Here is a 14166-nt window from a genome sequence, read left to right as displayed (position 1 = left end):
TGAACAGAAGAGGATCAGAAAGCAAGGTCCTTATGGGTTCTGAGCACAGAAGATTCTGTAGCTCTGGACTTTGGTGTCTTTTTCCCAGCACCTAAATACAATCACCAACCAGAAGCTTCCTAAACGGTTCCTCTGAGGTTTTTATTGAGGTTAAATTATGGAGGCATGATGGATTAATCTTCAACCATGGGTGATTAAGTCTGTCTCTAGCCCCTCTCCGCTAACCCAGAAGTTGGTGGGAATGGTGCTGAAAATTCCTATATCCTAATCACAACTTGGTATTTCCAGTAACCAGGCTTCAGACTTCATCCTTAAACCGTCCAACCCAAACCCCCGAAGAGTCATTTCATTAGCATAAACACAAGTATGACCTAAAGAAGCTTATTATGAAGAACCAAAGAAGCTCTAAGTATCCCTGTCACTCAGCAAATGACAGGGGTTTGACAAGATCTAAGATAAGAAACAGAACGAAAGTTAAATATTTATTTCTCATCACAGGACAACTTCACAAAGTGTGTGATTAAAATAACCCATGTCCCCGTGTCTTCACCAGACTACTCAAGGTCGTGTGGAGCAAGAAGAGAGGGAAGCATAGTCTAACCAAGGCCTTTGTGTCTTTTTTGTTTTTTAATTTTAATTTTAATTATTTTTGCTTTTTAGGTCACACCCAGCGATGCACAGGGGTGACTCCTGGCTCTGCACTCAGGAATTACTCCTGGCGGTGCTCAGGGGACCATATGGGATGCTGGGAATTGAACCCAGGTCTGCCGTGTGCAAGGCAAACGCCCTACCTGCTGTGCTATTGCTCTAGTCTCCTGACCAAGTTCTTTGTTTTCATTACAGATCAAGTACCAGGAGCAGAGACATAACTAGGATCATGGGGTCTGATTGCCAGCAATGGGACAAGGGCCCATGGAACTCTCAGTTTGAAAGACCTACTCAAAAAAGCTACATCCAAGAGTTTGGTTCAATTTCCAGAAATTCTCCCAAAGCTGGCTGTCACCTCCGTGGGGGCTAGCACAGAAATGCTCTCTGTTTCACTGAGAATGAACAAACAGGAGAAGGATGAGCCCTTGTGAGCTCCAGCAGTTGCTCAAAGAAAAAAATGAAGTGCTTTGGAAACTCCATCTAGAATGCTAAGTTTCTTGTTCACAAATAAACTGGGAGGTTTTATCAAACATTTTGACACTCAGTATTTCCGAGTGCCTTTTACAACAACACCTGCACCAACACCCATCACACAGCCTTTTGAGGTCTTAGACACCAAGTTCATTCTCACCTCAGGGTCTGGCCACTTTCCCGGAATTCTCTTGTGTCAGTTTCCTGTGGGAAAGTGGCTTCTCTATCACTCAGTGATAAAAATGGTCTCAGTTTGAAGTACTTTCCTTAAAGACTTTCCCAACAATCAGGTCAAAACTGCTCTCTCCTCAGACATCTTGTTCCTTTAGAGCACTGGTACTCTATAAATTTACTGGTTGGCTCCTATTTACTAACTTAACACCCATTTCCCTCTATTTGAAAGCAAATTTCATAAAAAGAGAAATCTTGTTGGGCACAAGATGGCACTCAGGTTGTTGTTGCTTAAAGGAAAGGAAGGAGAGAAGGAAGGAAGGAGGAAAGGAAAGGAGGAAGGAGAAAGGAAAGCAGGAAAGGGAAGGAAGGAAGGAAGGAAGGAAGGAAGGAAGGAAGGAAGGAAGGAAGGGAGGGAGGGAGGGAAGGAAGGAAGGGAGGGAGGGAAGGAGGGAGGGAGGGAGGGAGGAAGGGAGGGAGGGAGGGAGGGAGGAAGGGAGGGAGGGTAGGAAGGAAGGAAGGAAGGAAGGAAGGAAGGAAGGAAGGAAGGAAGGAAGGAAGGAAGGAAGGTAGGAAGGAGGGAAATAAATTAGGAAGGAAGGAAGGAAGGAAGGAAGGAAGGAAGGAAGGAAGGAAGGAAGGAAGGAAGGAAGGAAGGAAGGAAGGTAGGAAGGTAGGAAGGAGGGAAATAAATTAGGAAGGAAGGAAGGAAGGAAGGAAGGAAGGAAGGAAGGAAGGAAGGAAGGAAGGAAGGAAGGAAGGAAGGAAGGAAGGAAGGAAGAAGAGGAGGGAAGAAGAGGGGAAGGAAAGGGAAGGGAAGGAAGAAGAAAGTGAAGAAGGAAAAAGAATAAACAATGGGGTAAGGAGAAGATAAAGGAAGAGAGTAAGAGGGAGAGAGAGTAGGAGGGAGGAAGACAACTCAGTCATATCTAGGTTAGGTTGGATTAGATATGTTTCATCAATTAGCAATATTACTTGAATGTATACTTGCAGTGATAGCACAGCAGTAGGGCACTTGCCTTGCACGCGACTGGCCCAGGTTTGATTCCTTGGCCCCTCTCAGAGAGCCTGGAAAGCTACCGAGAGTATCGTGCCCATACAGCAGAGCCTGGCAAGCTCCCCGTGGTGTATTCAGTATGCCAAAAACAGTAAAAATTCTCATAATGGAGATGTTACTGGTGCCCGCTCGATCAAATCGATGAGCAGTGGGATGACAATGATACTTGCAGAGAAGTCATTGATAAGTTGGGCTGGAAAATGCTTAATAACTAGTTCTCAGAATTTGGGGCTGGAGGAAGAGGAGGTGCCCGATTTGTGACATTTATCTTTTTACAAGGTGTCAACCATCCACCCTGTGACTGATTTCCATCAGTCAATACGTTGCGAACAAAATTCCTGAAAAAGTGCTACTCCTAGCTCAGGAGCTGAAAGGAGTCACTTCCAGCACTCCAGTGAAATAAATGCAAATATTTGCTGTCCCTGAGACAGTCCTCTACTTTTCTTTGAAGGGGAAACTGAAATCCAGAGAAGAAGGAAAAAAAAAAACCCCACGGAATCAAGATTCCACAGCAAGAGAGCAGCAGGGCCTTGTTGAAAGGTTCCTGTGTGAAGGCTGTTTTTCCTTTAAAGAGCTTCAGACACTCTCAGAGGGGGGGCACTGAGAGGCGCATACAAGCTTCTGCCTCCAAAGGGTTTATTAAGAGCCGTGAGGCTGTGCAGCAAAGACTTCTGGCAAGAACCCAAGCAGGTTGACAAATGCTTTGCTTGCCAGAAGTTTGGCCAGCCAGAGGATTTTCAACACATGGGTTCTGCTTGGGGAGCTCTCTACTATATAAACTGCTGCCGCGCGCACTCATCCTATTCCTCCCCTCACCGTCTCCGCCCTCCCCCCTCTTCCTTCCCCGCCCCCTCTTAATTTGCATCTGCAGGTTACACAGACCTCAGCAAAAGGGCTGAAGGAACAGACTAGCTGTAAGTCCTACTTTGCACATTTCAGGGTATAAAAGGTATGGGATTTCCCTTCAATGTAGCTTTTGCTTTTCCGTGGTGGAGGTCAGGATGGTGGAGGGGCAATAACTTTGTCCACCAAAGCTTGAGTGTTCACACTTGTTCAGACCATGTTACTTGGACATCTACGGAGAGAAAACAGAAAGAAGAGAAAGTCAAGAAAGGGACAGACAAGCACATCTCAAAACTACACACATACATACAAGAACACTGAAGCACACAGGCAAAAACACACCTAGGAAGAAAATTCACAGCCACATTCTGTAATTGTGCTCCTAATCTGGCTGTGCCCGCGTCGATCACATGCCATGATCATGAACTAGTTATTAAGGATCTGACAGCCCAAAACACTGAGCCATGAGCCAGAGATATTCCCACAGTAGATTCTTCTTTAAGAACCCCAAACGTTGCTCTCCCCAATTTGAACTCTCAGATTCCCCCAGACATCTCACAGAAAGCCTGGTTGATTGTTTCACTCCTGTTCTCTGACTAAGCAGAAAAAAAGACTTGGGTTCCAGGCCCTCTGCCCCATTGCTAGGGATTTAGGTAAACTCTGTCCTCTCGGAGATAAACTATAAAGTGTGTACTCAGCCCCTGTTTATTTTTTAAAAATCTCTAGCTCTCTGATCCTTGCGATGGGCAAAGTTGCAAACAGGAGTCCTGAGTTCAATTCCCTCCAACGGCCCACATCACAAGTGTGTCCCTGTGAAACTCCCATCGCCCAGATACCACCACACAAAGGGAAGGGGAAAGAAGCCTCAGACTAGACATAGCTTTTCACTGTCACTGTATCACTATCATCCCGTTGCTCATCAAGTTACTCGAGTGGGCGCCAGTAATGTTTCCGTTCATCCCTATCGTGTGCTAGTGTAGCTTGATGGCATATTGGGGGCTCTTTCAGGATCAAGGGAATGAGGACATAGCTTTTAGGTTGTTTTATTACATTTCTTGGAATGCACCTCTAATTCTGCATGATCTTGGGTCTTATCAACATGGTTGCTGAATCAATTCTATTTTTAGTTTGTACGGAAACTTAAGATTAGTGGTTTGCTCTTCAAGCCGAGTTTCTCCCTTGAACTTACTTGTCCCTGTGTGTCTTTGCTAGCCTATTTCCACTCTGAAGAAGCCTGCATTCTCTCTCTTGAATGCATACTTCTCCTCTTTCTCTCTTCTCACATCTTTTTTTTTTGACACATCATTTTATTTTATTCAAATACCAGTCTGACCACCCAAGAGCCAAGAACATTCAAGTAAACCAGTAGATCAAGATTGGTCTTCAAGCATTAAAACCAAGGAGGCTACATTTCACCTCCCTAGGATGTCACCAACATGAAACCACATCCACACCTCTGGCCACCAAACATTGAGCATAGCTTCCTTCACCGTAAGATGCCTGAAGCTCCCTATTTTAGTATCATTGACTATTTTTTTTTCAAGCTCTGAATAGCTGCTGGGATCTCAGTGGGGGTTGGAGGAGCCAGCTCAACCGTGGCATATCGTAAGAATGTGACCCATCGAGACTTGGAGCAGTGCTAATCAGTGTTCTAGCTTTCTCCATGAGGTGGTGCACAAAGGGGGCATGGTGCCAGCACAGAGCCCTCCTCTCACATCTTTTTAAGCAAGTTTCATTTAATAAAACCTACCTTGCTTCAAACCTACAAAAAAAAAAGAAAATTTAAGATTAGTGATCACATTTAAAAACAATATCTTTTCCTAAAAGCAAAGTTGGTGAGCTATTTCTCAATTCCTTTTTTGTTTACACCTAAAAAATGAATGAATAGCCTCTGTAGTTGAAGCCAGGTAGAATTTTACATTAAATCTGCCTCCTTTCCAGACTAGTTATACTACACTGAGCAAGTCATTTCGCCTCTCTGAGCCCTGAACTCCTGTGTATAAAGAGGAACTATTACCCACTAAGGAATTGGTGCAACTGGAAATCAGGGAAAAGTAGGAAATCTTTGGCACCGAGTCACCAGCCTCTAAATATTTATTCATCTGCTGTTTTTCTTCTTACTTCACAGCTCAATTAAATTAAGTGAGAATCAAAGAGATAATATCACTTAAATACTTTTAAAAAATATTCATTTATTTATTTTGCTTTTGGGGTCACACCCAGCAATGCTCAGGGTTACTCCTGTCTCTGCACTCAGAAATTACTCCCGGCAGTGCTTGGGGGACCGTATGGGATGCTGGAGATTGAACCCAGTTCAGCTGCATGCAATGCAAATGCCCTACCCTCTGTAATATCCCTCACTGAAATATTTTTAAGGGAATACATCTAACATTTAGGTACGATACCATGAGATAAAGAATATGAGGGTCTAGATAGATAACTGAAGCTATGGGGCATATGCCTGGCATATATGAGGTCTTGATACCCATCACCACATGGTCTGTTAGCACCACCAAGTGTGTCCCTGCTAGCCCTCAGTCCTGATAAACAATCCATTCTCATTGGGTATCACCAGGAGTGCACTGTAGCACTGTTGTCCTGTTCATCAATTTGCTCGGGCGGGAACCAGTAACGTCTCTATTGGTGAGACTTGTTGTTACTGTTTTTGGCATATCGAGTACGCCACGGGTAGCTTGCCAGGCTCTGCCGTGAGGGCGGGATACTCTCAGTAGCCTGTTGGACTACCCGAGAGTGACCCCTATAAATATAAATGAATACATACATATATACAGAAAGCATCCACCCCACATGGTATGGACATTTGACACAGTGACAAAGCCTGTTTCTCTTTTGGAGGCTGAACCCATGTCACCCCTTCCCAACTGTCGCTGTCCCTCCTCATCTGTGAGGCTCCTTAGCACACCCATGCCATTTGCTTCAACTCCAGCAACTACAGACTTTATCTAGAATCAGATTCTTCTTTCTTCCTCAAGGCTATCTAGCGTGTCAATTTATGACCGGTTTCATCATCATGAATTATATAAAAATCAGAATAGGGAAGGAAAAAAGATATATGTCATGTTCTAATTGTAATGGGTACAATACATGTATTGTATGTATTGTATAATACATGCAGGCCACTCACCACACGTTCAGACGAGCCTCACGGATGAAGAGACCAGCAGAGGAACCCAGGTGTGCGAGACCCAGGGCTGAGACCTCCAAGCCTGCTCAGATTGGGACTAGACCTTCTCCACTCGGACCCCCATTTTCCAGTAACTTGGCTGCCACACCCACAGACTGCCCCCGGTGCCGTGTAATCCCACCAACAGCCAACATCCAGAGACTATAAGACCAATCTCCCACAAGAGAGCGACACAGAGTCTCTCGCCCCCCCGCACCAGCCTGGTGTCTTCACCAGGGCCCCTTGGAGGGGACAGGCTTATGCGAAGACTATAAGGCCATGCAAAGTGGCCACGGCAACATCTAATAGCCTTGTTCTCCCTCTTGGAGAATCTGACAAGCTACCAAGAGTCTATTGGCCACACTGAAGAGCCTTGCAAGCTCCCCATGGTGTATCCCTATCCCAAATACAGTAAAAGATATATACATACCTCTCGGAGAGCATGGCAAGCTACTGAGAGTATCCTGCCTGCATGGCAGAGCCTGGCAAGCTACCCATCCTGTATTTGATATGCCAAAAATAGTAACGATAGGTCTCATTCCTCTGACCCTGAAAGAGCCTCCAATCATTGGGAAAGATGAGTAAGTAGAGGCTGCTAAAATCTCAGGGCTGAATGTAATAGAGACGTTACTGGTGCCCGCTCAAGTAAATCGACGAACAATGGGATGACAGTGATACAGTGATACAATACATTTATAGAGCATTATACTGACCTCAGTGGGGTTGTTTTTATAAGGGCCACACCCAGCCATACTCGAAGCTTCCAAAGCTACACTCAAAGGTGCTGGGAAGGGCTGGCCAGGGGCATGTAGCATCAGGGATCAAACTCAGGACCTGGTATATGCAAGGCATGTGTCTTATCACTCATGCCACAGGCCTGGCCCCTTCATCAGCAGGATTAAATTAGACATCAAGCATAATAATAATAGGCAGCAAGAAAATTGATCATGGTGTAGATTTTTGTTAATGTGGGGAGATAATATGGGGATTTGAGGGAAAGCAAGTTTAAGTATGATGTCTTCATTACATTTTTAAGTTCTTAAAGAATAAAAAAAAACAATAATTTGGGGCCCAGGCAAGTTGAGTGTTGCCTTATAAGCAATAAAGCCGCAGAATTGAATCCCTGACACCACCTTTCATGACAAGTACGATGTCAGAAGCATGGCTGCTCAGGATCCCTGGAATCACAAGAGTGTAATCTCTGCACTCCACAACTAAACGTGTACCAGCACTGCAAGTAAGAATAAGAGAACCATAGGCAAGTGTGTGAGACCACCCACCCCCAGTCATTGTAATGGCAGCAGCAACAGATGGAAGAGGAGATACAACGATATTCTGTGGTGGATGTAAATGATGTAAATCCAAATTTCAATGTCCATAAGTAAAGTCCATATCCATATCCAATACACACGGGTAGCTTGCCAGGCTCTGCTGCGCGGGCTCGATACTCTGGGTAGCTTGGAGGCTCTCCAAGAGGGGCGAAGGAATCAAACTCGGTGCCTGCTCGAACAAATCGATGAGCAACGGGATGGCAGTGATAGTGACAGATAAGTAAAGTCGTTTCCACTTAACGTGGTACCAAACTTTTACTAGAACACAGCCATGCTCATTTGTTCGCATATCTATGGCTTTTTTGGCACTGTGATGGTGTATTCGAGTTGTTGCAATGAACATCATAAAGTCTATAGCCTAAAATAGCAGGCCCTTATATAAAAAAGGTCCACTGACATCTCTCAGAGACTATTTTCTGTGGAAAACTTAGAATTCATTATGTTTACAATTACATCAATGCAATCTTTATAATCTAGGGCTTAACATGTACTAGCCTTTCAGAAATCTTGGGCCTACTTTGTCACTCATGAGCAATGTGACTCATTTGTCTTCTTCAGTCTTGGTTTCCCCATCTGTAAAATAGACTAGTTGAACTAGATTGGTAAAGCACATCATGCATGTCTTTCCTTGACAAATATGACTTTTGTTTGACAAATATGACCTTCTGAATGCCAGGCTCTAAGCAAACTCTGGAGTTGATGGGTGATGTTTAGAACATAGGACAATATCTGGTAGTTTTCACTGCAGTGTAAATTAATACTGACAAGAACAGAAAAGTAACTATCAGTAGAAAACCAAAAGGGTCCCAGAAATAAGTGCTGGCAAATGACTTCTCTCAGGAAATCAATTCTAGCATCTCAAGGGATTTCAAATGGGTACCTTCTTCTGTAATGAACTTATAAAGAGAAAGGTGTGTATCAAGAGCCAGTATTTTCCCATCTTTTGATATTTCACTCCTTTCAATCTGCCAGAAGAGCCTTTCCTGAAACATAAAATCAGGAGCTGTCACCACTCAACAGGACAGCCTCACTAGGTGGAGAGGCGCTACGGAACACCTCTTTTTCCTAAAAGTTCAGATTTCTGTGGCTCATGATTCGGTAATCATGAACTGACAAATGAGCTCTTGGGCACATATGTAGTTTGAGGTGTCCTATTTCTGAGGAAATTTTCAGGCAATGACAAAGTCCTGGCAAACTTAGAAGTCAAGTTTCTAAGACTTCTTTAGCTCTCGGCACCCAACAAAACTTTTTAGTGACACTAGTTTAGGTTGACTTTCGTAGTCAATTGAACGTTTTCTATATTTCTTAAGCATTATTAACCAATGACCCCTTGAAGCTATAAAATGCATGTTGAAAATTATTAATATTAAAATAGTACTTATTAAATCTGATAATGGGCTGGATTGATAGCACAGCGGTTGGGCTTTTGCCTTTCACACGGCTGACCCGTGTTCGATTCCTTCGCCCCTCTTGGAGAGCTGGGCAAGCTACCGAGAGTATGGAGCCCGCTCGGCAGAGCCTGGCAAGCTACCTGTGCATATTGGATATGCCAAAAACAGTAACAATCAGTCTCTCAATGAGAGATGTTACTCGTTATTTGCCCACTGGAACAAATCGATGAGCAATGGGATGACAGTGACAATGACTTATTATATATCTATATACTAGATTTTGTGCTAATATTTGCATTGTCATCTTTAAAATTCATAATAAACTGAAGGTAAAAATTTCAGTCCACTTTTGTGTGAAGAAATAAATATATGAGGAAGCTAAATACTATCCAAATCATTCAATCAGTTTGGAGTACCCCAGAATAGGATTCAAATCTGTCTGACTCTGAAGTCTTGTATTTAATATTACTAGATACTACAGTGATTTTACCCTTTTCTCTTAGAAAACATGCCCTCCCAATTCCTTCAAATTGCCTGTGCTTGGCACAATTTGATTATAATTAATTCAACTATTTTTTGTTTCCACTCTAGGCTCCAATAAATAGTCTACCCATGTATGTTTTGAATCATTTTTGACTAAAATTGTTAATGTAGATGTCTTGATCAGAAAAGCGTTTTGTAAAGGCCATACACAAGGTCTCTTAATTCTGACCTAGTATCATCCACTAGTGTCTGGCATATCTCTCTAACATCAGGGGCCCTCTTATCTTATCTCCATCTGTAGTTTGTGCACTGCAGGATATACTAAACTAAAAAATACCACATCTGTTTTCTTTGTTTGCTTGTTTGGGGACCACACCTGGTGACACTCAGGGATTACTCCTGACTCTGCACTCGGGAATATTTTCTGATGGTGCTCAGGGCGCCATATAAGATACTGCAGATTGAACCCAGGATAATCATATGCAAGGCAAGAATTCTACCCACTATACTATCTCTCTGGCCCCAATGCTACAAACTTTGACCTTCTGCTTGCGCTCCACCCTTACAGGTGAGTATAATCTCCTGCTGACATTTCTGGGTCCTTTTTAGAACCCTAGGCAAATTCCTTTCACTTCCAGCAAGTTTACCACCCTCCACCATATTAATGAGTCCAGTGTCACACTTCTTGAAGCACATGTCCACATCAGCAGCTGTGGGAGAGCTTTGCTCATCAAATTTCACATTGCTCACAGCTGGACTTCCTGTCACTGGGTGAAGACAGGCAGAGAAAGAAAAGAGCAACTCCCAGTTTAATTCCTCAGAGGCTTCCAGGGGGTATAACTACAAAAATTCAGCCTCAACACAGCAGGAACACTGGAAAGCTGATGAGGAAGATGCATAGATGCCCAAGATCAATGAGTAAAAAACAAATAACATGAAAGACTCAGCCAACACTAATCAACTGTGTAAATCCTTAGAGAATGACTTTAGTGACACCATGGTGAGGATGTTTAATGAGCTCAAAGAAACAATGGCACAGGTAGTCAGCAAAGCACAAGAAAGTGTATACTGAAATGGGAAAACTACTATCAGAAATAACAAAAATGAAGTGTGATAATTAATATAAAAAACTTTCCAAGAGCTGAAAAATGTGGGCTTCCAAATACAAGAGGGTCCCAGTGAAAATAAACTCAAATAAGAAATACCAAGATTTTTTTTGTGCTCAGAATGACAAAATATAAAAACAAAGACAGAATATTGAAAGGATAAAAATCAAAAAAGGAACTTACATACAAAGGAAAGCTCATAAGATTCACAGCAGATCTATCAAATGTGACTCTACAAGCCAGAGGAGAATGGAGAGATACAATATAAAAACTCAGTGAAATGAGTTTCACCAAGAGTACTCTACCCAACTAGTTTATCATTCAGATTGAAGGAACGATACATGGACAGGCAGCAGCTTAGGGAATTCATAATCTTGAAAGCAGTTTTGCAAGAAGTATTAAAGAAGCTTCTTTAAAAGACAAGACAAATGTCCCAAAACTTGACACTGAGTGTGGCACTCACTCGTGGTACCTTATGGCTGCCCTCTGCTAGATTAAGCCAAGTATATTTACTTCTAGCCTGCTAAGGAATTTTATACATTTTTAATAATGAATTAATGCTTCATTTATATTGAATGTTTTATGTCTAATCAAGTGGGTTTTTTAATTTATAGAATTTTTTATTACAATATGTTATTAATGCATATACTAAGCTCTATCTATAGTATGATATTTCCTAATATAAAGTCAATGCTCCCTTTCTTAGAATAAAACATACTTTTATAGACCTATTTACATTTTTCCCTTACAATTTTCTTATTTATTTTTATTTTTACTAAATTTTATACTTGTAGGATTTACCTTTTTCTTGTAAATTTTTTTTTTTTTGCTTTTTGTGTCACACCCAGTGATGCTCAGGGTTACTCCTGGCTTTGCACTCAGAAATCACTCCTGGCGGTGCTCAGGAGACCATTTGGGATGCTGGGAATCGAATCGGGTCGGCCGCATGTAAGGCAAACACTCTACCCGCTGTGCTATCGTTCCAGTCCCTTTTCTTGTAAAATTTAAAGTGTATTATCACAGAATTATTTATAAGCACTGTCATCCCATTGCTCATCAATTTGCTCGAGTGGGCACCAGTAACGTCTCCATTGTGAGACTTGTTGTTACTGTTTTTATAATGTTAATTTTAAATTTATATACTTCTAAAAAAGGAAGATATCATTTTTGAAATAAATTGCTTTATCAACTTATCATTGCTTTATAGTCTTGTGTGCTTTCAGGAGATTAGATCAGCTCTATTCTTCTACATGTGTGTAGGTGTCACCACCTCTTCAATAAAAGAAGAGATCTCTCCCAGATGTGGGATGAGAAAGAACCAATTCAAGAAACCAACAAATGGTCCAAGTTATCAGAACTAAAGTTTTTGTCATGGGGGCACGGTTGGGGAGGGAGTTCTTGGGACACAGGAAAAAGGAAGATTTTCAACACCCTCAACTAGTGTTGGAATCATGTATGTAGGAAAAGTATGATTAACAGTATTAAATGGTTAAAACAAAGTTAAAACAAAGCTAAAAGGAATTATTCCACACAGTTCTGCTGATGGGGAATTCCGATGTCCAGATCTATTCAGTTTCTTGTGAAGGCCTCTAACTGGTTTCCATATGAGCATTTTCTTGATCACAGTAGCGAGAATAATCATCTCTCTCATGTGTCTATGATCCTGTCTTCCTCTTAGTACTTGACCAAAGAGCAGCAAATCCATGCCAACAATTTTGTGAGTTAATCCTATCACCAAACGCACTGAAAAAATAGGGATAGACTTTGCTACTGAGAATCTGACAAATTCAAACCAGGAAACACTGACAGATTTATTCAAATGACAACAGACGCCAAGGCTACAATGTTCCAAAGCAGGAAACTATTAGGTGCTGTGATTATGTCAAGTGTGGGAACAGAGCTAACAAATGATTGAGGGACAGATAGAGCAAGAGCCTTATAGAGTCGGTGGATAGCAGGTGATCTGAATGTATCTGGGCCAACAGGTGAAGAATGACAGAGGATCCTTACAGACTTGAATTCTAAGTGAGCATTCAAATAGTTTCCATGGTTGAGGGGCTTCTTGGTTTTCTGAAAACTTTGAAGTCTCTCTTTCCATGTGTTTGTTTTCATTGACCTTACATTTCTAAAAATAGTTTAAGTGAACTGCAATCTTTTCAACATCAGAAGACTAGGAAACATTAAAACACAACAACTATTGGTTCACTGGCTGAAAGATTGAATCACAGGCTTTCACTTGTTGGCAGTTCTTTGCATTTGGCCTTTGTGGGGAGGCAGGGGGAGGTGGGATGGTGAGCGGGGAGGTTGGGGGGTGGTTGGGGGCTGGAGACATGACTGTCTTCTAACCAAAAGCACAATTTGGTTTCCCAGGCCCAAAATTTTATATTCTGTTTCTTCATCATAGCAGCTACCAAGAAGAAAATGAAGCTTGCTTTAGTAAGAAGTTACTGTGTTGGCTGCCAGGAGTAATTCCTGAGTGCAAAGCCAGAAGTAACCCCTGAGCATTGCTGGGTGTGACCCAAAAAAAGCAAAAAAATAAGTAAAAAAAAGAAGTTACTATGTTGGGACAGAGAGATGGTGTAACAGGTAAGGGGTCTCTCTTGCAAGTGGCAGACCTGAGTTCTATCTTGGCACCCCAGGAAGGAAGGAAAGAAGGAAGGAAGGAAGGAAGGAAGGAAGGAAGGAAGGAAGGAAGGAAGGAAGGAAGGAAGGAAGGAAGGAAGGAAGGAAGGAAGGAAGGAAGGAAGGAAGGAAGGGAGGGAGGGAGGGAGGGAGGGAGGGAGGGAGGGAGGGAGGGAGGGAGGGAGGGAGGGAGGGAGGGAAAGGAGTGAGTTACTCCTCTAAAGCCTAGCCCCTGGGTTGGTTGGTTGGTTATTTTTTCTTTATTTGTTTGTTTTAAACTTGAGCCCTTATTGCTACCATTTCCTGAATATAAGGAAAAGGCCAGTTGACTCTATTATAGCAAAACATCCATCCTAAAGCAGGAATGATTCAAAATAAGAAAGCACTGTCAGCCACACTGTCCCCAAGGCACTGGTGTCACTTGCAGCCAGACATTGTTTCATTTCCCTTGCTGTGATCCTGTTCTTATCAAGGCTAGTGAGTAACCTCTCCAAGGTTTGTTAGAATCATCCATCCCTGACTGCTTGTGCCAACATCATGTGAAGCAGGAGGGGAAGCAGCTTTGTGAAGGCTGATAGAACTCTGAAGTGAGAGTTTGTCACCAGAGAACTCTCAGAACAGCTCTACTCTAAGAATAGGCTACCTCATATGATCCTCTCAGAGTCTCCAGCAGGGATAGCTAATCAAGTTTATTTGTTATGTAGACTCCACTGGAAACAATTTGCTCTCTTCCTCTAAAATGTTGGGTAGAGAATCGCTAACTTTTCACCGTGCTCAGTGGGGATAGTGCTATTTTTAATGAGTAATGTCTGACAGGTACAGAGGAGGAGAGAGAGAATGCAAGAGCCATGAGCTAGTC

General features: G+C 42.5%; 1 long non-coding RNA gene across 2 annotated transcripts in view; it reads right to left on the bottom strand.

The window, feature by feature from the left end:
• The window catches only part of LOC129400830 (uncharacterized), a 76822-nt gene that overhangs the window by 21016 nt on the left and 41640 nt on the right, over positions 1–14166 (bottom strand). The window contains exon 4 of one of the 2 annotated variants that reach the window (XR_008627924.1): positions 3220–3422. The exons of the other annotated variant lie outside the window; for it this stretch is intronic. This is a non-coding gene — a long non-coding RNA (uncharacterized LOC129400830). Of the gene's footprint in view, positions 1–3219; positions 3423–14166 lie in introns of those variants that run through there. 2 annotated transcript variants of the gene reach the window in all.

The sequence above is a fragment of the Sorex araneus genome, chromosome 1 (genome assembly GCF_027595985.1).
Source record: "Sorex araneus isolate mSorAra2 chromosome 1, mSorAra2.pri, whole genome shotgun sequence".
Lineage (NCBI taxonomy): Eukaryota > Metazoa > Chordata > Mammalia > Eulipotyphla > Soricidae > Sorex > Sorex araneus.
Note: the sequence above shows the minus strand (reverse complement) of the source record. Positions and strands in the feature narration are given on the sequence as shown.